Raw genomic sequence first — 24986 nt, 5'->3', positions numbered from 1 at the left:
GAACATGCAGCCCAGATTGATAGTGAACACGCAGCCCACACTGATTGAAAGTTGAACACGCAGCCCAAACTTTAATTTCCTGAACACGCAGCCCAGATTGATAGTGAACACGCAGCCCATACTGATTGAAAGTTGAACACGCAGCCCAAACTTTAATTTCCTGAACACGCAGCCCAGATTGATAGTGAGCACGTAGCCCACACTGATTGAAAGTTGAACACGCAGCCCAAACTTTAATTTCCTGAACACGCAGCCCAGATTGATAGTGAACATGCTGTCCATACTGATTAAAAGTTGAACACGCAGCCCATACTGATTGAAAGTTGAACACGCAGCCCAAACTTTAATTTCCTGAACACGCAGCCCAGATTGATAGTGAACACGTAGCCCACACTGATTGAAAGTTGAACACGCAGCCCAAACTTTAATTTCCTGAACACGCAGCCCAGATTGATAGTGAACACGCTGCCCATACTGATTGAAAGTTGAACACGCAACCCAAACTTTAATTTCCTGAACACGCAGCCCAGATTGATAGTGAACATGCTGCCCATACTAATTGAAAGTTGAACACGCAGCCCAAACTTTACACGTAGCTTGTACTGAACACACAGTTGATACATTTCACTCTTGAACACACAGTTCATTCATTTCATTGGCACACAGCTCATTCATTTCATTGGCACACAGCTCATTCATTTTACAATGACACATGTATTCACTCTGAATGCAGGTCGGTTCTCGCAGCGTACGGGGGTATGGCTCCACCGCTGCGCGGGATTGGTATGGTGAGCTCCCAGAGGCTGTCCGGGATTTAGTGGATCTGGCAGGGTTCGGGTCCTTTTGCATTGGATTGTCACGTTGTCCTGCCAGGAGGACACTGATGGCGGCCCTGGTGGAGAGATGGTGGGACACCACCAACTCTTTCCATTTCTCTACTGCTGGGGATATGACTATGACCCCGCTGGACTTCGCCGTACTGACCGGCCTGGACATAGGAGGTTGGTCCATCCCCTATGACGAGGACATGGGCGAGTGGGAGGCCGCTTGGATATATTTGCTGGGAGCTCGCCCGCCTGTCGACAGAGTCTCCGGGAGAGTTCGATACACTTGGTTCTCTTCTCACTTCCGGCGGGCGGAGATGGAGCCCGAGTCTCCTGAGGAGGCAGCGCAGTATGCCCGCGGTTTCCTGATGTTCCTCTTCGGGACTACTCTGTTCGCCGATAGAGGGAACACTGTTGGGCTCTATCTGTTGAGCGCTCTAGTTGACCTATCACAGGTCAGTCGATATGACTGGGGTGGCGCTGGCCTGGCTACCCTTTACTGCTATATGAGCGCGACCTCCCGCGGGCAGGGAGATTTACTTGGCGGCTACTGGAGAGCCTGGGAGGTGCTTTCTGTCCTCTTGATTTACATTTCTGCTCTTCATTACTTGTAAATTGCACACACAGCGCACTTTACAGTCTTTATTTTGCCCTCAGCACTTTGTACTTACATTCTGCACTGCTTTTCTCAGTTATGGGTTTACGTATACTTCCCAGTATTAGCCCCAGAGTTGGAGGTGGCAGCCCCTCCCATGACCCCATATTCACTGGTGTTCGAGGGCCCGTACCGGCCGAGACCCCGAGAGACTCTCCTTTATCTTCGGCAGTACTTTGACACTGTGCGGCAATCGGAGGTACTTCAGAACTCTCAGTCCCTTCCATTTTTATCTCTGATTTGTCCTGCATGTTCCTGATTTCTGATTGGTTTATTCACTTGTTATCCACAGATTACATGGCAGCCTTGGGCACCCTTGGGCGATGGTCTCCGATTTCAGTATCCCGGAGGATCAGGCATCTCCCAGTACAGGTTCCTGCTCGAAGGACCTGTTGGTAGAGCATGGTTTTTGGGGGAACGCTTTCTGCGTCAGGTATGGGGGTATACTTCTCAGGACCCTCCCGCAGCACCCCCAGTCAGTATGCGGACTGCTGATAGGTTCTCTTACCAGGAGGTAGTCGGCGCTATGTTGGGTAGTGATGCTTTGCTGCACCTCGAGGAGGGGGACTACGCCACTTACCGTCATACATATTTGATGCCTCCACTGACGGGGACTCACACCCCGATGTCGAGGTCTGCCGGTACATCATCTTCGAGCCAGCCCCGGGCTCGGGCTGCAGACGCCCCTTCTACTAGTAGGGCTGCTACATCGAGAGGTAGGGGTAGATCGGCTCCTCCGATTCCTCCGACTTATCCTCATCCTGGATGGCCGGACATGCCGACTGAGCTGATGGGATGGCGTTTTGGGACTCCTTACCCGATTCCGCTAGAGCCTCCACTTCCTGACCACAGATATGTCAGGGATCCTGATTCACCACCGGTATGATTTATAGCTTTGATTTATCAGTCGGGTACTTGGACATTCATTCCTTTACTGATAGTTTTGCATTTTGTATCTGCAGCCTCCGATTGAGTATGTGGACGAGATGCTCGGGGTGATGGCCGCACTTGAGGGCATGGTCCTTCGGAGGGAGACACACCTATCCGTTATGGGTGTGCAGGTATCATTCATCTTTTTTTTTTTTTTTTTTTTTGTATTTATCACACTTCTGATGACACACTGGTTTTGAGCATTTTTCTGCATTGTAGAGCACATCCGACACACACCCCACTCACATACTGTACTCATATCTGATTTTCATATTTGAACTGATGTATTGAACTTTTCATTTTCAGATGCCTCCTGTATATGCTCCGCCGCGGGCCGGGCCATCTGGGCCCTCTTGGGGAGCTGGGCCATCTGGGCCTTCTCAGGGAGCTGGGCCATCCAGGCCTTTCCGAGGAGTTGGGCCATCCAGGCCTTTCCGAGGAGCACGAGGAGGATCCTCCCGCAGGCGCAGGACGCATGTTGTAGAGGCGGAGCCTGATGAGGAGGAGGAGGAGGAGGCCACAGATCGTTAGTCAGAGACATCTGCTGAGGAGGGGGGCTCCGGTCTTGGTTCCGGGAGTGGGGACGAGGCTGAGGGGGATCCTGAGGATGACAGTTCTGACCCAGATGATGATGATGGTGCAGAGGCTGTCCCGCAGAAGAGGATGAGGAGTGCTTCTCATTCCCGCTCTCGAGGGCATTGATGCTGCCATTTCCTGCTTTATTTTTCTTTTTGCTAGTAGTTTGTAGCACTTTGCACATTGTTAGGTAGTTTTATTTTTGTAAAACTTATGCCTTTTGTTCGTTGTAAAACATGATGGAATGAAACAGCTCTTTGAAAAGGTGTTTATGTTTTAAACTTTTAGCATCGTATCGCATCATTTTATTTTGCACCAAAATGAAATTGAATGGGAATGTGCATTGTGTAATCACCAAGTCAGGTAGTGAACCGACGTAACAAACTAAGCAACTCAACTTACTAAGATATAACAGAACCCTAGCAAGTTTACAACTCGATAAACAAAATGCAATAATGTTGACAACGCAAATAAATAAAACTTAAACAAAGATTGCTTAAACAGAGAGCAACGACTCAAAAACGTGAAACACGTCCGCTCGACAAACAACTCGATAAGCAAAATAACAACTCGATAATCAAAGCAACAACTCGATAAACAAAACTCAACAACAACAAAGTGTACTTCGGACGATCTGGGCACCGGAACGCATCCGAAACAGAGGGAAATGGAGGCCTTTGACTCTCCCGTTGCATGGAAATGCTTGAAACTTTCCCTCGAAGGGTAAAACAGGGCCAAGGAGACACACTGGAGCATTGCCGGCCATCTTTGGGAGCCGGCCGGCCAATTTTATGGAGAGAGGGGAGCCGGCCGGCCAGTTTTGAAAAAGAGAATGGCCGGCCAGCCAGAAAAAGTGGCCGGCCGGCCACTTACCCCTGCAGCCACCCAAATTTTGACACGTGTCCTCCTGAATAGTGTTTTTCCCTTAATAAAAGCCTCAACTTCGGGAACATTCATTTCATCTTAGTTTTACACAAAGATGGAGGCATTTCTTGCAGAAAACCTCACATCTTGGATCTCTTCTCTAGATGGCTCGAAAAAGCTGAACTTCCGGGGTTTTGGCTTGAATGCACTATTCACGCTGAGCCGTACTCCGCTACATCTCCCTTTTCTCCATGCTGCGGCAAGGTTCTGGAACCCAGTGACGCACGTCTTTAGCTTCGGCGGCCAAGAGGTATGTCCCACTTTCAAAGATTTTCAGGTTTTGATGGAGTCTGAATGCTCTGAAGTGATCTTGCCCCAGCTCCGTTTTGGCCACGCCCAGGCTTTAGGGCGGATGTGTGGGCTCACGGCGCATGATGCTCGATCTCTGATCTGCAGTGGAGAACTGGACATCCTCGGCTTGATCCATCGTTTTTCCGACGCCGGTGACCGCAGCAACCATTATTGGCAAGGTTTCCGGCAACACGCCCTCTGCTTGTGTTTGTTGTCTCACTTTCTGCTTTCCTCGAGCTTCGGCGGAGCTAGCATCCGTCTGATTGAAGTTGCCCAAGGCTTGAGAGAAGGAAAGAGCTGTATCGCCATGACCTTGGCTGAGACGTTGATCGGCTTGGATTCTGTCTACCGCCGGGAGATGACTAGGTTTGCTGGGAGTCCACTGCTACTGTAGGTAATGTTTCCCACCCAACCTTACATATATATTTGCTCACATCACTCAGCCCTCGGGCTCAATTTTTCTCACAACACCCTTGTCTTACTTTTCTCTCATCGTACACCTCTCTATTCTTTATTCTCTCATTTTTCATCCCTTCCCAGGTATAGTTAATGGACAAGTTGCAGGTTGTGGACTCTTGCCCAGCCTACTCGGCTCGAGACTATTTCTTTCGGCAGCGCCTAGTCAATGCTCTTGACGAAAGGTGGTGGTTTGATTGGATGTGCAATTCGTCCGCAGACCGCATTGCTTGGCGTTGTCCTTGGCTCAACCTCCCGGCAATGAGCTATAGTATGTCCCGGCTGATTGGGGTACAGTTGATTGGTCTAACCCACTGCGTATTCTATTTTCCGTTCAGGTTCCTGCGTCAGTTCGGTCATGATCAGACCTGCCCACCGGAGGGGATTGAGTACCCAGCTGCTTTCCCGGTCCGAGGTGCACAGCTTGCCCGGTATGCCACAGCATGGAGGACTAGAGAGCTCCTGGCTCCTGCTTCCACTTTCAGTTGCACTTTGTCTGATGAGTGCTTGGATTGGCTCAACGAGGAGGCACAGGTTGGGCCTAGCTTGGCATCAGATGCTTCGACCAGCTCTGGGAGGGGGCGCGGAGATACTTGACTCGACTATGCCCCAAATTTATTGCTTTATCAGTACTTTCAAGTTTTCTTTATGAATGTAATGAAAAAAAGCAACCTCGATTGTATGCAAGAGCAGGAGAACTCTATTTTGAAATCAATGAAATTGAAAGTTGTGGTACTGAAGATTTTCCGCTTTGATCCAAAAATGGTTTTAGTCGTAAAAAGATTAATTTGAACAAAGTCAACTTTTATTAAAACTTTTCAAAGCCATTTTCGATATGGATTAGAAATGGACATGCCGAAGATCTGTCACTGAGACGCACAACCCCAGATCCCTGCAACTGGAAAGTTGCCCCTAGTCTGAAGAACCAATGCGGCACTGCATGGCAACGGAAAGTTGCCCCTAGTCTGAATTGCACTGTACCGGAGATCGCGATAAATGCTGATGGATAAAGATGACTGAGATGATCAAAATGGACAAAGTTGATCGGGGAAGAGTTTATGGCTGAACTTCAAGGTGAAGTTGCCTACGTATCCCAAAGATGGGAATCAAGCCTTACGTAGTTCAGGCTAAGGTTCACTCGAGTATTTTCACTCTCCTTTTGCGCTCTAACTTTTGCCAAGGCCGCCCTTTGCGGGTTTTCAACCTTGCGAGCTCAGTTTTTATATTTCCAATTTTTTGTGCTCTAACTTTTGCCTAGGTCGCCCTTTCGGGTTTTCGGCCTAGCGAGCCTCTCAAGGATAATATTTCTTCAACTTGTCCATATTGATCGGTTGTGAGAACTCCAAGCCATCTAGATCCATCAGAACCACAGCTCCACCTGACCAGATAGCTTTGATGATGTAAGGACCAGTCCAATTGGGTTTGAACTTGCCCCTTGGGTCGTGGATGGGAGCTCGGTTGTCTTTGAGCACCAAATCTCCTTCTTTCAGATTCCTGGACTTAACCTTCTTGTTGAAAGCCCAGGCAATTCTGCGTTGATAGCCTTGAATGTGGTACAGTGCTTTCAGTCTTCTTTCATCAAAGAGCATGAGTTCCTCAAATCTGCTCTGCTGCCAATCTGCTTCGGCTATTTGGCACTCAGCCAATACTCGTAACGACGGAACCTCAATCTCGATGGGTAGAACAGCCTCCATTCCATAGACCAATGAATACGGAGTTGCTCCAGTAGAAGTCCTGATTGAAGTCCTGTAGCCCCACAGAGCAAATGGAAGCTTGTCTGGCCAATCCCGATAGGTTCCCAGATGACTTATGGAAAGCCACGTTGTATTTTTCCAACAAGTCTATCACTTCCTTCTTGAAGTGGGAACCATTATCTGAAATTATCTCGTTTGGCACCCCGTAGCGACAGATGATGTTGTTTCTGATGAACTTTGCGACGTGCGACGCCTTCAACACCGCGTATGATTGGGCCTCGACCCACTTTGTGAAATAATCTATTGCTACCAGGATAAACTCATGCCCATTTGACCCCTTCGGGGTAACAGCTCCGATCACATCAATTCCCCAAACTGAAAAAGGCCATGGCGAAGTCATGTTGTACAGCTTTGACGGCGGGATGTTCATGCGGTTTGCATGAATTTGACACTTGTGGCATCGCCGAACAAAACTAATACAATCCTCCTCCATGGTTGACCAGTAGTAGCCCTGTCTGAGGATCTTTCTAGCCAGCATTACCCCATTCATGTGTGCACCGCACTCCCCCCCATGGATGGCCTCCATCAGGCGCTTTGACTCTTCAGCTTCTACACAGAGCTTATGCATTCCCAGATGACCCCTTTTGTACAGCTTACCCCCGCAGATGATAAACTGAGCAGCCATTCTTCTGATGGCCCTCTTATCCTTGGCATTTGCCCCTAGTGGATACGTCTCCTTTTCCAAGAAGTTCCAGATGTCGTAATACCAGGGGTTGTCGTCTTAAGCTTCATTTATGGCGGAAATCGACTCGTATGCTGGCGCAAACTTCTGATCAATAATGACTGGACGCATCCGGACTCCGGACGGGATGTCTATCATGGAAGATAGAGTTGCTAGTGAATCTGCGAACCTGTTGTTCTCTCTTACGAGGTGGGTGAAATTTAGCTTCTCAAACCGAGGAATTAACAAATCCAAGGTTTGGTGGTAAATTATCATCCTTTCCTCCTTGATTTTTCAGTCTCCTTTTGCTTGAGACACAACAAGGTTTGAGTCCCCAATGACGTCCAACCGTCTTGCCCCTAGTTCTAGGGCTGCTTCCAAGCCAGCAATACATGCCTCATACTCTGCTTCATTATTCGAGACTTTGAACCGGAGCTTGAATGCTAAAGGGATACGGGAATCGTCAGGCGCTATCAGCAACACCCCTATCCCATACCCATACTGGTTTGACGCTCCGTCAAAGTACATCGTCCAAGTTTCATCTTCAACGTGCAGAATGGCTTCATCTGGGAATAGGTACTCAACCGCTTCATCCCCCTCAACCGGGTGGTCGGCAAGGAACTCTGCTACCGCTCTTCCTTTCACTGACTTGCGCGTTACATACTTCAAATCAAATTCGGAGAGCAACAGCAGCCAACGAGCTAGCCTACCCGTAAGTGCTGGTTTCTCAAAAAGATATTTGATGGGATCCAAACGTGAAACCAACATTACAGAGTGAGCTAACAGGTAGTGCCGCAGCTTCCTGGTAGCCCATACCAAGGCCAAACAAGCCTTCTCCAGCGGTGTATAGCGGGTCTCGTAATCCAACATCTTTTTGCTCAGATAGTATATGGCCTTTTCCACTTTGTCTTCCGACTCCTGTGCGAGCATGCAGCCCATGGTAGTCTCAGTTACCGAGAGGTACAATATCAACGGCCTCCCCGGCTCTGGTGGTGACAACACGGGTGGGTTCTGTAGATACTCTTTGATCTGTTCAAAAGCTGCTTGACATCGGCCGTCCCATTGGAATTTCTTTCCTTTCTTCAGGAGACCAAAAAGTGGTTCACAAGTCAAGGTTAATTTAGAAATAAACCGTCTTATGAATTGCACTTTACCTAGAAAGCCTCGCACCTCCTTTTCAGTCCTTGGTGGTGGCATTTCTAAGATGGCCTTGATTTTGGAAGGGTCGACCTCGATGCCCCTTTGCGTAATCAGAAACCCTAGCATCTTCCCTGCTGTAACACCAAAAGTACACTTCTGGGGATTCAACCGCAGCCGAAACTCTCTAATCCTTTGAAAGAATTTTTGTAAGGCGGTGTAGTGGCCTTCTCTCTCTTTGGACTTGACAATCATGTCGTCCACATACACCTCGACCTCTTTATGGATCATATCATGCAATATTGTCGTTGCTGCCCGTTGATAAGTAGCTCCAGCATTTTTCAACCCGAATGGCATCACTCTATAACAATATGTACCCCACGGGATAGTGAATGCAGTCTTCTCCCGGTCTTCGGGTGCCATTACTATCTGATTATAGCCTGAGAAACCATCCATAAATGAAAGCAAGGCGTGTCCTGCCGTGAAATCTACCAATTCATCAATGTGCGGCAAGGGAAAGTCGTCCTTCGGACTGGCCCTGTTCAAATCTCTGAAATCTACACAGACCCGAATTCTGCCATCCTTCTTTGGCACCGGGACAATGTTGGCCAACCAAGTTGGGTATTCGGATACTAGCAGAAAACCTGCGTCAATTTGCTTGGTGACCTCTTCCTTGATCTTGAGGGCCCAGTCCGGGCGGATCCTTCTGAGTTTTTGCTTGACAAGTCGGGCCTCGGGGTCAAGAGGGATCCGGTGCTGTACAATCTCAGGATCGATTCCAGGCATGTCTTCGTAGGACCACGCGAAAACATCTTTGAAATCTTTTAATAAAGCGACTAAGCGCTCACGTTCCTCCGAAGACAACGTGGACCCGATCTGGACCAGCCGCGGATCCTTCTCAGTACCAACATTCACAGTAGTGATTTCATCCATTAAGGGTTTAACAAATCTTTCCTGCTCTTGATCAATTAACCGTTGTAAAACCGGAGGAATTTCTTCCTCGTCGTTTTCATCAAAATTTTGAAAATCCTGATTTAAGCAATAAATCAAAGGCACAGAAAAATACTCAGAAACCACATCCACATCGTTCTCATTAAATACTTCCAAGCCGTCAGATTCCTCTGTTACAACAGACTCAAAAGAAAATGAAAATGACGACCTAGACAGGACTGTGGCATCCGGGTTATCACCCCCAGGAATACCGGACTCAGACTCAGTCGAGCTAGAATCTGATTCCGACGCACAGGATTCGGTAGAATCAGATTCCAGCTCACTACCTGACCCGGTGCTGCTAGATAAAAGCCTTCTTCATATTGCCAGATGAGAGAAGGTGCGATAGATGCATCCAAGATAGCTGATGGTAGGCCTGCAGCCGCTTCATTCCCAATCATGCCTACCGAGGAGTTATCCCCCAAGCACTCCTGGTTGATCGAAGGATCTGAAAGTAGGCACGCCAGTGCTACCCCCATTTCATTTTCAGCGTCCTCAGACTGTACTTCCTTACTCTGCTCAACCTCAGTTGGTGGGTCTGTCTGCGCTTCGGCAACGTCATCCCCAGGTAATTGTATGTCGAAGAAGATTTCAAAACCAGGCACGCGCTCCCTCTCCGCGTTCAGCCATGGCTCTGGGAAGCCGCAGAATGGAAAATCTTCCCCCTCCCGAACGAAGCGTCCGTTTAGGGTACCCTAGATGGGCCTATGCATTAACTCAAAGGGCTTCCCAGCCTTCTTTGCTCTGGCTCTTCCGGCCATTTCTTTTCCTTTCCTCACCCAGTCCTCTTTGGTGGGCAGATAACCCAGTCCAAAGGTGTGAGGGTTGTGTGGCACTTCGGCCAACGCTGAGACGCCCTTCCGGCCGCTTCTCCCTAATCCCATCCCGGGGGTATGTTTTAGCTTGTTCATGAGGTAGATAGATTGAGCACTGACGTACATACCCTCATTCACAGCCATGACATTCTGCACAATTCGAGCCTCCGCCAAAGTGAACCCCGATAAAAACACATCCTCCGTGCTGTGCTCGATCTCCAAGACAGGTGTGGACACTTCCGGCGGCAGATGGATTGATGAATTCCCAAAAACGATCGCTACCCCTTTCCCGTGAGGGTACTTTAGCATCTGATGTAGAGTGGAAGAGACTGCTTTGACCTGGTGCAACCACGGTCGCCCCAAAAGTAGGTTAAAGGTTGCGGGAACATCCAAGATATGAAATTCAATGTTGTGTTGTCCTGGACCAACCTTGGTTTGAACTTTAACAGTCCCCATCACTTCTCTGCTGGTATTGTCGTATGCTCTGATTACTTGAGTGGTCGGGACGAAGTCCGCGGGCTTCAACCCGATTGCATACGCTGTTCTGGTCGGGCAGACATTAATAGTAGACCCGGTATCAACAAGTACCACCGGTATCCACTTATCTCTACATTCCACAAAAATATAGAGAGGTTTGTTATGATTTGTGCCCTCAGGCGGTAGTTTCTTGTCCGAAAAGTTTAATGCCGGGGAACCTCCTCCCGGAAAAACCAGCCCGACCAGCTGTTCAGGGGTGGTATCTATGGAGAGTTTGGATTTGTCCATAGCAGACAGGACAGCTTCTCTATGTACCCGCGATGCCATTAGCAGTCCCTAGATGGAGATGTCTGCTTGTATCTTCTTTAACTGTTTCAGCACAGCTTCCTCCTCAATCTGCTTCTCCTTCTGCTTCTCTACTTCTCTATCCTTCCCGGATGCCTCGGGTTGGTCTAGGTGTGGGGGTTTGAAGTACCGCCCACTTCTCGTCATATGGTCAACCTCATCGTGGTACCAAATGTCATCCGGTTGATTATTTCCCCAATCTTCATCCGTGTGGGCAAGACATAAGTCATCGTCTTCCCACCACATTCCGCCGGCAGCCAACAGACACCTGTCTGGCTCCGGTTCAGTTGCACTCGCAGTGCTCTCCGTCCACATGCTCGCAGCATTCTCTATCTTCGTGCACACAGCACTCTCAGTCCCCTCAGGGCCTTTAGCTTTCCTAATTCTCTCGGCATCCTCAAACTTTTCTCGTTCCAACTGCGTCAGTACAGTTGGTTGTTCAACAATTCCTGTATTAATAATGCCCAAATCTCGAGCGGAATTCTTAGCACCGGCGCTCTCCGGCGATACAACTTGACTTCCGGCCATTCCGGCCACAGCTGATACTCCTGCCCCTGCCGGGCTCTGTTCTGGTTGGGATTCCCCCACTTCATCTGGTTGATCCTCGAGCCATCCAGTGGCCTCCGCCGATTCCTCATAGTCGAACCAGTTGATTGCCGAATCTCCCGGTTCCTGGTCATCGAAAAATTGCAGGTTGGCGAAGTCCTCCTCTATAGCTGCCAGATCATCTGCCCCTTGCCTGAATCTGTCTCCCTGGATTACACACAGTTCTCCCATCTCTGGCAATTCTATGCCCAATCCAATCTGGCTTGTTGATAGGATGTATTCGCTCGGATTATAGGCTCCCCCAGCAAAACTCTGTTCAGCCCCGGATTCAACAATCTCATTTTCTCCTGAAATCTGCCCTGCCCCATCTTCGACGGTCACCACCATCGGTTCTGGTTGGGTTTTGGAGATGTCCACCATGCACAAGAAGTCAGTGCAATCGGGGAGGAACACCTCCGGCTTGGGTAGGTGGGATGGGGTGATATAGATACTGGGATCGTAAAATGCGACCCCAGTTTGGATAAGATTGATTCTGTTGGGAGGGGGAGCTTGGTTATGTGGTGGGAGAGGGTTGGTTGTGACATTGGGTTTATCGGGAGGCGCGATCACCTGTTTGTCGATAAGATCTTGGATCTCATGACGCAATCTGAAACAATGGTTGGTGTCGTGACCGTGTTGTTGGTGATATGCGCAGTACTTTGCTGGGTCATGAGAGGGAGGGAGTGGATTCGGTAGTGGCTTCAGCTCCAGGGGTTTCAAATGCTTTTTCCTGATCAATACCCCTAGAGCTTTGGACAGGGGCATATATAATGGGGTGAAGGTTCTTTGGCCTCGAGGTTGGAATCTGGTGGTTTGTGTGTTGCTTCCGGACGCGCCGGAGAAGGGTGTGGCAGCCATGGGCCTTAGAGGGGGAGGGGGAGTGGTGGTGACCATACTGACTTCCGAGGCTCTTGTATTTGCAGCGCCACTCGGGCTCGCATTGTTGTTACGGTTGAAAGTCCTCCTTGGTTGCTCCCTATCGTGGTCAAACAGACCTTGTTTCATTGCATCTTCGATTTGCACCCCCATCTCGTGTAAATCTGCGAAAGTAGGAAAGGGGACTACAATCATTCTCTGCATCAACTTTGGGTGGAGATTGCGCACAATCATCCGAATTTGATCTTTGTCAGTGGGCCTTAAAGTCATCATTGACGCCTTTGCCCTCCATCGGATTACAAAGTCTGAGAAAGTTTCCTTGGGCTCTTGCCTTGTCGTTTCGAGATCACGGGTTGTGATCTCGATCTGAGTGTTGTACGAATATTGCGCGACAAAGGCCTCAGCCATTTCATCCCAATTCTTTTTCACTTCATCTTGTAACTTTGCGTACCAGTGCGCGGCCACACCCGACAGGGTTCGGCCGAATAGTGAAAGCTTCTGTGGTCGTGTTAGGCCCATTGGCCGCAAGATGTCTGCGAACAGTCGGAGATGGACCATGGGGTTGCCGGACCCGTCAAAGCGGTCGATTTGTGGCATTTTGAACCTATCGGGGAGTGTTACGGCCTCCTCGGTATATCCGTCTTCGATATCCGGCATAGCCTTGACCCCTTGGGATTTCTTGAAGAGCTTCTCAAGTTTGCTCAATTTCAGAGCTGTATGATCAACCTCGAACTCGAAGGGAGAGTCCGGGCGATTGGGTGCATGGACCTTGGACAGTTGTGGTGGAAGCGGGGGCGGAGCTGGCCCCGTTGGAAGATTCGTGTCCTCTTGTAAATTTTGGAGATTTGGCACGGCGTTCTGGGTATTTGGCGGAGCGTTCTGAACAGTAGGTGTTTGCTCAGGTAATGGAGCCCCTGCCGGAGGAGGGACTTGTTGTGAAACAGATGCCGCATTCTGCTGTTGCAGTCTGGTAATCAGTTCGGCCTGCTGGGCCATGATTGTGGCCTGCTGTTTGGAGAATTCCGTTTGACGGGCGGCATCATCATGCATCTGTCTCATGCTCTCCTGCATCTGGCGCATTAGGGCCTCTATCCCTGATGTATTTTGCTGATCCATCTGTCTAACTGGTATGTCTGTTTCTATAGCAGTAATTGAGACCTCAGTCCTACAGTCCTCTGATGAAGTAACCCACTGCTCTGACAACCTTTGTTCTGACACACTGCGCTTTTTCGGCTTTCTTCTGGTAACGGGGGGTAGAGAATGGAACACTGGCTGTCCGTCGATTAGATCCTCAGATCGATGGAGTCGACGACCTCGTGTCCAAAGTGCTTGGGGAATGCCTGCTGGGTTGGAAGCAATTGTGCTAGAACTGACCCCTAGCAAAAGATAAATAAAGCGAAAAGGAAATAAATAAACAGATAAACGGACAGCATAACAGCTTAAAATAAATGCATGACACACATCCTGGCATAACAATACAGTTGATAAGCTGAATACACACTGTCCTCAAACACTGGTTATTATCCCTGAATCACTGTCCCCAAATCTGAATCTGATACCCGCAGATAACTGATTCTCAAATGCTGACTGATGCCCGCAGGCCTGATACCCACAATACTGAACTGATGCCCGCAGGCCTGATACCCACAATACTGAACTGATGCCCGCAGGCCTGATGCCCAAACTCATACACTGATATATGCATTCCTGTAGAGACGCACTCTAAAGCACATAACAGATAAGTGAGAGCCAAAACACCCCTATGTTGGGGTAGGGTTTCCCTGTCCTATTTTTTCAGGAGCTAGGGTTTCACTATGCACACAGCGGTTTCAAACAACCTATAAACGGGTAAGCAACCTGTCCTAGTTTGGAATGGTCACTATGGATCCGAATATGCACTAGGTCGAATGGTCAAAGAGCGTGCCCCGGTAAAACCGGGGTTTGTGTTCCCATACTGGCAGAGCCCACAACCGGTCAGCTTTATGGTCATGCCTTGACAAGACAAGCCTCCGGCAAACCGTTCAGGAATAACAGATGGCAAACACGGTGTCCTAGGCACACCAATGCAAATGCAATGCAAAGAAACACACAAGTGTAGTCAAAAACAGATATCATGAGTTCGAGTCAAGTTCTCTAAATCCCCAGCAGAGTCGCCAGAAACTGTAGACGTCCCCGAACGCCCCGGGAGAAACGAGCTCCCGTTCTGTTCATTTGGGGTCACTACAGCTCAGGACTCTCAAATTGTCACGGTTCTAAGTCTGAACCAAAGAGTCCAAATCCGGCAAATCGTTTTGAGAAAAACAGATTTTTGAAAGAAGTGCCAAACATGGACTGCTTTGCCAGATACAGAGTCGCCACCTAAATATTTTATTTTGGGAAAATTTAGGAAACCCTGACTCGTTTGCCTAAGGCCACGTGTCCGTCATCACCAAAGTTGCCTCGGCTCGGGAACTTGGGTACGATTGGGGAAGGTCACTTCGTGAGCACCCCCGCTCGCCCGATCAAAGATCGGCCTCTACTAACCATGATATCAATTTTTGAAAATATTGTGTGTTCTTATTCCGGTTATTAGCCTAGGTTACTATGTGATGCACACAACATATAAGTATAGACCGGGTTGCCCAAATTGGAACAAAACATTTCATGTTTGTTTTTGAAAGATGGTTTGCTACTCGCAAATAGGCTTAAAACATTTGATGATTTATTCCAATGTAAACAACCCAACCTTCACCCACAGGCATTCAGGCAGATATATCACATAAGCAAATAGCCTCATGGTAAGCATGCTATTCATGGCATTCACTCACACGCATGCAAGGATGCTAAAGCATAAAACTTACCGAGTACTCCAAGCCAAAACAGACATTCATTAGAAATCATGCATGAATCCTAAGTATACAAAAATGCCTAATGCAACACATGCAAAATGCAACTATAGCAGGCTCGGCTATTCTAAACATGGCATATGGAATGCTACAGCTAACACATATTCAACTTTGAAATTGAAATACAATGCAGTTAGTATGATGCGTCGAGCCCGATGCATGCAAAACAGATGAATGATGCAAACATGCTGTCATACTGTATGCTAATTGAAATATGCCCTAATCTAACCATTATAAGCGGATAAATAAAAGGGAGAAAGACGTGGGGTTGGAAGACATACATCACACTCACGCACACTTATTACAATTATGCCCTCACTCGGAGGGTCCGAATAAATATACAGTCCCGAATAAAAGAATATTACAGTCCAAATATTACAGTCCGAATAATATACAAATTCCTAATTAATTAACAAATTAACTAAGAAAGCTATAAAACTGGCATGCAAGCCAGGGACTGCCTTGCTTCTGATGAATGATGCATGTCTGGGCTGCCTTGCGCGGAAATCCACTGGGATGCCCCTATTAGCCTCTGTTTTGTGATTTTTCTTGGAAAGTGCGTCGAACTCCGGAAGTTGCTGATTCTTCATTTGCTGCAACAGAGAGCAGGAAAGGGGCATAGCAATCTATTTTCACAGATATATGCATGCCTCGATCCTCGTGCCACCAATCACGCATATCGATGCATGATGGCAGAGGAGTCGAAATGTGCAACTCAATATGGAATGAATGCACGTATAAACACAACAAGACCTAACTCCATCATGGGTAATCCGGAGTGTCGGTGACTAGGGAATTGAGACCCGTTCCGTCACTCGGAGTACGAAACGCACCTCGTTTCCCGTGCCCGGGCTAACTCCTATCCCGGACACGATGCAATATGCATGATATGCATGAATGCAACTAAGATACAGCCTAGTATGCACAATGCTATGAAAATGAGATGTCTCGAAATGCGTGCACACGGGCACGTAAACCGAGAAAATGACATACGCAATGCAAATGATATGGAAATGCGATATGGGCTTACACTAATATGAGAGAGCCTCAGCCACACTCACATAAGAGGCCGATGGATGAAAATGAAGTGCCTCGAAATGCGTGCACACGGGCACGCAAACCGAGGTGATGGCATACGCAATGCAATGGCATGGAAATGGCATATAGAATGCAACATGGACTTATACTAACATGAGAGAGCCTCAGCCACACTCACATAAGAGGCCGATGAATGAAAATGAAGTGCCTCGAAATGCGTGCACACGGGCACGCAAACCGAGGCAATGGCATACGCAATGTAAATGACATGGAAATGATATACAAGCATGCTAATGGGGTTTAAGCACTGAAATGTGGGGGAAAACAGCCCCGAAATGAGGCGAAAACACACCCGATGCATGGAATCTCTCCCGAAATGCAAAATTAGGCACCCGAAATGGCCTATAGCTACACCAAACATGCATAATTGGTACATGGAATGAAAAGACAGAATCAAGGCAGCCCCAAAATAAGCATTTTTCCAGTACAAATCATGGCCAAACAGCAAACAAAGATAGGGAAAAACAAGCACGCAAAAATGACCCTAAACATGAGATTATGAAGCAACTCACAACTGCTAACTCCAAATGGGTTAGGGCCCTTCAACAACATTGAAGAGGGGCCAAAAATAAGCCACTTTACAGAACTATAAAAACCCTAAAAACAAACATAGATATGGCTCAGCTCTTATGCAAGAAAATGGGCCAAAAGGTGGCCAGAGAAGCAAGTGATATATGCAAAGCTCAAAATGAAAAATTCCATTCTACAACATTGAAGAGGGACCAAAAATAAGCATATTTACAGAACTGTAAAAACTCCAAAACAGTATAAAAACATTCTAGAAATGCAATGCAAAATGAGGCTGAAAAGAGGCTATAACATGAGGTATGCAAAATATTCCACAAATGGCCAAAGACCCTTAATGAAACATGAAGAATGGGCCAAAATAAGACTATTTTCAGAACTGTAAAAAGGCCAAAAACAAAAGCATGACAGGCTAACAAAACATGCAAGAATGGGGACCAAAAGAGAGATATAACATGAAGTGGCATATGGAGGTCCCAAACCATGAAAGGCCCTAAATGAAACATGAAGAATGGACCAAAATGAGACTATTTTCAGTGCTGTAAAATGGCCAAAAACCAAAGCACAATAGGCTTCCAAAGCATGCAAAAATGGGACCAAAAAGGGAGTATAGAGGCAAGTATAGCATGGAGGTCCCAAACAGTGTTGAGCCCTTCTTCAATGTTGAAGAGGGGCTCAAAGTAAGCCTATTTACAGTTTAAATCGTGCTCCAAAACAGATCACACACGAGCTAAAAATATCATGCAAGAAAACGGTATTTAAGAAGGGTATTGAAGCAAGTGCAATATGGGGGGCTCAAACAGGGTTGAGCCCTTAAGAAAAAGTGAAAATGAACTCAAAAGAAGGCCACTTTCAGTTATGGCCGGAGCTCAAAGCAAAAAGCATAGATGGCTTACAAAAGATACAAGAAATGGGCCAAAAAGGGAAAAATGCAACTCACCCTTGAAGACCAATGCTTTTGTTGCTTCTTGGACCAACTTTGATGACTCTAAGCTGCTGGAATTCCTCCCCTTGCTGCTGGATTGGAGTGGTGGTGGTAGAGCTTGGTGGTGATGAAGGAATGAAGTGTAGAACTTGGATGTTTTAGGGTAGAAATGAGAGAAGGAGAGGGGAAGCAATGCAAGACTTGAAACAAATTTTTTCCAACCTCTAATACAAGTGCTGGCCCTTGGTTATATGGACCAAAAAAGAGGGGCAAAAGGTGGGGGAAAAGGAGGCAAGCTTTCCCCCACAAAATATCCCCCGGATATAGATATTTTCTGGGGGATAAAGCTATACAGCTGTAAAGTGAACAGTGTGAGGATCATGGCCGGCCAGGTATTTTTGTTGCAGGTGGCCGGCCGGCCACATCGGCTAGGGGTCAAAAGGGTCAAGCTGGTTTAGTGGCCGGCCACCACATGATGGTGTCCTCCCATGTGTGTACAACACAACCCTGTGGTTAAAAGTCCAAGAAAGTGGCTCAAGGGTGTTCAACATTAGCCCGGAAGTGAGGAAAAACGGGTGTCGGAGGGCGAAAATGGAATATAACTGGTTGCTAAGATAATTGCTGGCCTCCCACACTCCAGTGACCTTCCCGGTGATGAAACAGAGGTACCTGCCAAAAATGACCGAAAACCGATGCCAAACAAATGCTCGGGGGCCAAAACACGCAGTTCGGGGTTCCAAAAATGGGCTGTCAAGCACCGAAAATGGCATTCGGCCACAAAGTGGGTTTCTCAGACCCTAGTGTCCCTTGAAAGGGAGAAAATAAGATGTATGCCAAAAATTAGAGCAAACGGAGATGGTTAGGCAGTCTCAAACTGAGGCACGCGGCCAACGGTCCCGAAAAACCGGAAACCGGGCTCCGAAATGGGCAAAATGGCCTACGGCCACCAAATGTAGCCCACGGCCACTGAGAGATGGTCTACAGGACCTCTCTCTCCCCTCAGGAAAAGAACAGAGAAAACCGAGTCTGGTTCGCAAACCGAGGCAAGGCAAAGAAGAGGGTTCGGAAGTCCGGAGGCAGGGCTCACGGCCGCGACTCTAAGACTTCTGAACGAGCACATTATGCAATATCACCAAGCGCTCAATCAGTGACGTCTGAGTCTTAAGGTCGGTCAAAAATGGGGTGTCTACAGTAATCATGTCTTCAATTTTATTTCTTTCTGTGAAATCCAAGTTATATATATTTTATTTTAGCTGACTGTGCTACCCATCCAAATTGATACTTTACAACATGATGATATGTAAGGCATGTGTTCCTTCTTTGATGACACTATCACATTCATTCTTGCACTGTTTAGCTTCAATACCATGGGTAGGTTCATGTGTTTTTTTATATCGATTAACATCCTTATTTGATTTTCAATTCTAGATCACAGGTGAAAGTCATTTTCTTCTTAGAAACAGCATGAAGCTCCATTTGTACGTCCCAAGATGCCCTAAATTATTGGCCTTATGCTGCTTTCGCATTTGTGCCATGGCGAGAAGAGGAATCTTCCTTTTGGTGGAATGTGTATGTGGATTTTCTTTTCTTTTTTTGAGAGAATGTACAAGGATGCTTCTTTTTCCTTCCTTTTTTTTTTTTAAAAAGAAAAAGAAAAAGAAAGATCAACTTCTTAAATGTTCTTACAAGCTTCCTTCAGAATAATTTCCTAGTTTTGTGAATAATATCAGAACTATTTTAAATTATTCCTTTTTTCAGTGGACAGAAGCAGTTATCATTATTCTTTTTTATTTTGGCTTGAAGGATTGATGATAAATGGGGATTTTTTTTTTTTTTTTTTGTGTGTGTGCAGTAAAACCAGATTCTTTTGCAGCCACAACAAACTACTTTATGTTAACTTCTACTTTGATCTAAAGTTGTGCTTTTGTCCTATGTGAATTTCAATTTTTCTGGAAGGCTACTATATCTTGGATAAGTGTAGTTATCAAATTTCTTTATTTATGGCAGTGGTAAGGGGTTGAAAACATTTGTGGTCATGTTACCAATGACAATAATAAAGTGTTATCAGTGAACAAATAAAATCCTACTTATGTTATGATGGAAGAAGAATAGCAAGATCAAATTTGATAGTGAATTTTTTTTTCTTGCCTCACATAGAAAGACTTATACAAATTTTTTCTTTCAACGACATCTTATTTAAATTTCACTATGTTCAATTATATCCTTAAAGGGGATAACAATTTTCATTTCAGTATTATATGAAATATAAGGCATTCGACTGTGCAGGTTGTTTCCCTGTAGCTTTACCTAGCCCTTGTACGTATTTTGAGCCAAGTCCCATCATAAGATCTGGGTTTCTGGAAGAAGCTTGACAGTTAGATCCATATATCTACCCGAGTCCATGCTACACAGCTTTAAAGCTATTAGGGTCTGATTATTCATATTTCAAATCCTTTGAAAAATCTTGTGCAAACTTTTAAAATTTGCATTTCATGCTTCTATTTGTAATCTCAATTAGGATCACAAATGTTCTGTATCATTTCATGCTTTTGTTGGCATCTCCTTAAATTTTTATGTGAAGATTATGAAATCGACCTCCAAGCATATTTGTTTCCTCTATTTTGCTGAAAATCAAGTGAGGAAATTTCTTGTCATCAGTGTAGTTGAATACATATCATGTATTGTTATATCACGTTTGTGCATTGTGTATCATGTCTCATGTCATATCATGTATAATAAAATACATTGACATTGATGACTATAGATAAATAAATAAAAAGTACTTTCTTATGATACATAAATATATTGAAAAAATGAAGTACTAAAGCATATAACCAATGACATGAAAAATTATCTTTAAAAACTTACAAATTGGACAAAAAGGTAAATATGCATTCATTAGAAACCCAAATATTCAACTCATAAGAAATTGGAAAATTAGACTTGGCCTAATAACCTTGAGGTTATGGGTTCAAGTCTTGGGGCCACCACTTTGTGCATTATGCCAAAGGTTAGATGTGTATTCAATCTTTCCCCTCCCAAACACACATTTTTTTTTTTTTTTACAGAAGGATTAATAAGATTTCATTGCAAATATAAAAATAACACAAAAGGTTTTTGTTTTTCAATTGGGCCCAACTTCTTGATCACTAGTTCGTTTGGTTCTCGGTTTGCCATCAATGACATTCTTTAGGACTTGTTTGGATGAGTAGCTTAAACATCTAATCACGAAATACATGTTAAATTGTGATACAATATGAAATTGATAAAATACGAAACATATTTCACAATTCAATCTACCAACATATGAATTTGCAATACATATATTTTTCATAACGATTCTGACAGTGCTGCTTTTCATATTTAATTTGCATTTTTATTTTGAAATTTTCTTTTCCTTTTTCTACTTTTTTGTTCCTTTTTTTCTGGCGGGCGTCTATTTTTTTGTTCCTTATTAATAGTTCAGAGAAGAATCAACTGTTCCTTTTTTTTCTTTTTTGCCAATTTTGCATCAAGCTAAGGTGTTGGCTAGAAAGATTGGTTGCTCTAACCAGCATACTGGACTATACTTTTATTTATTACACGTCATATATAAGGATAAATAATCATTATGTCATATATATGAATATTTAAGTAAAATATTCATTTTTGAAGTATGACGGAGGAGAATAGGTGTAAATTTACTTAATTTTTGTTTTATCATTAGATTCCAAGTTATTTTATTCAAACTCGTAATATGTTTCATGTGTGTCTAAGTGTTGTAAAGTGTCCAGTAAGTGTTGTGTCATGTTAGTGTCAGACATGGCACGTTACCTTCTTAGAAGTGTCTGTCCTTCTTAGATTGATACTCATTGAGCTTTTTGGGTTTTTAAGGATGTATACACTATGGAGCTTAGAGTTCTCTTTTATACAAGATGTCATCTGCTCAAACCTTTTATGTTTCTCTCATTGTAGAGAGCAAAAACTTCTGCACTAGTTCCTGAAGATGTAGATCCCATTTGGTCAGTAGGTTTGTGAGAATATATATTGTATATCTGGTATATTAGGAATTACGCAATTTTAGGCAATTCTGTTTTCATTGTATTTCCTTTTTCTGTCATAGATTAGGGCTGTATAACTGATGCGCTCTTTATAAATATATACAATTGAATATACAGAAAAGCTTTCAGGAATCTTACATGGTATTAGAGCCGTCTCTGAGCCGAAACCCTAGAAATTGATTGTGTCGTCTTCTTAATCAGAATTTCACTAAGTCGTAATCATAGGTGTTCTTTTTCATCACAATCATCTCTTGAAAATTAGCCCTCTAGTTTTATCCCTCTGAGTCGCAGGTCGTAGAGTACCAAAATCACGAGTGGTATTCGCGAAGTTCTCTCTCTCTGTGGTCGTGTTTAGCAAGTTTGAAGCTTTCTGATCAATCGAAGTTCTCAGACATGACTTCGGCTTCTGGGTTGGAATCACGACCCATCTGGTTCGCAACTCCTCTCGCTAGTTTGTGACCTTCAAATGTGACCTTCATCAAACACGACTTCGGTGTTAGGTTCTCTTAGCATCAATCTCTATCTCTCTCTCTCTCTCTCTCTCTCTCTCTCTCTCTCTCTCTCTCTCTCTTCTCTGGTTTGGTTTTCTTGAATTTAGTTCTCCATCAGACTGCTTCCTTCGGCTTCAGAAACACTAGTTATTATATTTTACACTTAGACCCTAACTATTTGGGTCTATTACATTGTGATTTTGGATTTATTTTGTTTTGCCCCATCAGATTTTTGTGTATTACCCTTCGACCCTAATTTGGTTATTTTAGGATTTATTACACTTGAACCCCTCAACTTTCAGATTATTATGATGTATTTGGCTTCAGATGAGTGTGCTTTCTGTCATCAGAAGGGCCATTAGAAGTATCACTGTCCCAATAAGGGACGTCTACCTGCCACGTCTTCTCAACAGTCTCAAACCCAGTCCCGAGCTCCTCCTTTGAGTACTTTTCGTCCTTCTGTCAGTACCACTGCATCTACTCCGATTCCTGATCCTGACTTGGCTTCCTTAAGGGCTCAGATTAGTCAATTTCAGTATATGTTGTCTACCTCCCAACCCTCCCCGTCTGCTTCAGTTGTTTCCTCTCTTTATTCAAGTTTGCTCGGGTCTTCTTCAGGTATCTCTTCGTTTGTCTGGCTTTTTTACTCTGGTGCCTCTCATCATATGACTCATCATCTCTCTTTACTTCAGAATTATACTCCTCCTTCCTTTCCTATTATTATTAATGCTACTAATGGGTCTGGTATGTCAGTTATATCTGTTGGGTCTGTCCTACCGTCTGCTATGTCTGCAGTCTCTATTCCATCTATCTTATATATTCCTCAGTTATCTGTCAGTTTATTATCTATTAGTCAACTTGATGCCTCGGGTTTTGATATTGTGTTTTCTTCTTCTATTTGTTCTGTGCAGGATCGGATGTCCAAGCAGCAGATTAGGACTGGCTGTAGAGTTGTAGACCTCTATGTGGTGGAGAGCTTGCATCTACTTATGACTACCTCTTCGACTGCCGTTTCTTCTTTTCAGTTAGATTCTCTGTCCAGTCCTTTCTATTTGTGGCATTCGAGATTAGGGCATTTGTCTGCTGACCGCTTATGGTCTTTAGCTCAGTCAGGTATATTGGGTAAAGTTTCTCCTAGTCAACTTACTGAGTGTCAGGGGTGTAAACTTGCCAAAATGATAGCCTTACCTTTCCGTAACAGTACTTCTATATCTGCTACACCATTTTCTTTAGTTCATACTAATGTCTAGGGCCCTTCTACTGTTCTCACCAAGGGGGGTTCTGCATACTATGTGTCATTTGTTGATGATTGCACCCATTACACTTGGGTTTATCTTATGACTCATAAGTCCGATTTCTATCAGATATACCGTACCTTTCAGTCTGTGATTACTACTCAATTTGGGTCTACTATTAAAGTGTTATTGTCTGACTTGGGTGGGAAATATTTTAAAAATGAGTTTTATGAGTATTTGGCAAATTTGGGTACCATTCATCAAACTTCTTGTACATATACACCTGCCCAAAATGGTTGAGCCGAGCGTAGACACTGTCATCTCCTTGAGACAGCTAGGTCTCTTTTTCTCTCTGCCTCAGTTCCGGTTCCATTCTGGGGAGAGGCAGTTCTTACTGCTGCTTTTCTTCTCAACTGCATGCCTACTTCCCTTCTTTCTGGTCGGTCTCCTTATGAGGCTTTGTTCTCCCAAATTCCTAACTACTCCCTTCTTCGTGTGTTTGGGTCTGCCTATTTTGTCCTTCTTTCCCGTAAAGATAGGACCAAACTTAGTGCTCCGTCTGTCCTTTGTGTCTTTTTGGATTATAGTGTTACTCAGAAAGGCTACCGTTATTACGCTCCTGTCTCCTGTCACCTTTATGTCTCTCGTCATGTTGCCTTTCTCGAATGTCTGTCTTACTTTCAGCTTCCCCCTTGTAGACGCGCCCGCGCGGAGGGGGGCCTTATGCTACTACAGTTCGGACTCACGATTTTTGTTGTCGCGGTTCTTAATCTGAACCAAAGAGTCCAAATCTGGCAAATCGTTTTGAGAAACAGATTTTTGAAAAAGTAGTGCCAAACATGGACTGCTTTGCTAGATACAGAGTCACCACCTAAATATTTTAAAATGGAGAAATTTAGGAAACCCTGACTCGGTGCCGAAGGCCACATGTCCGTCATCACCGGAGTTGTCTCGGCTCGGGAGCTTGGGTACGATCGGGGAAGGTCAGCTATGAGCACCCCCTTTCGCCCGGTTCAAAGACCGGCCTCTACTAACCGTGATATCTGATTTTGAAAACTTTATGTGTTCTTATTCCATTTATTAGCCTAGAATTACTATGTTATGCACGCAGCAAACAAGTATAGACTAGATTGTCTAATTTGGAAATAAGCATTGCATATCCGTTCGGTTTTGAAAAGTGCTTTGGAATTTGCTACCCGCAAGTAGGCTAAAATACGGATTTCAACGAGTTTTTCCAACTCAAACAATCCAACCTCCACCCACGGGCATTCAAAACAGTTTAACATATAAGCACTTAGCCGCATGGCAGGCATACTGTCATGGCAACACTCACACGTATGCGGGATACTAAAGCATAAATACTTACATCGTACTCCGTGCCAAAACAGTAAACTAGTTAGAAAACATGTATGTCCTAGTCCATGTCAATTTGACTAATGCAACACATACAGGATGCAACTAGATAGGCTCGGCTAATCCTAAACGTGGCAT

This window comes from Camellia sinensis, chromosome 2 (genome assembly GCF_055761805.1).
Source record: "Camellia sinensis isolate YWXY chromosome 2, ASM5576180v1, whole genome shotgun sequence".
Lineage (NCBI taxonomy): Eukaryota > Viridiplantae > Streptophyta > Magnoliopsida > Ericales > Theaceae > Camellia > Camellia sinensis.
Note: the sequence above shows the minus strand (reverse complement) of the source record.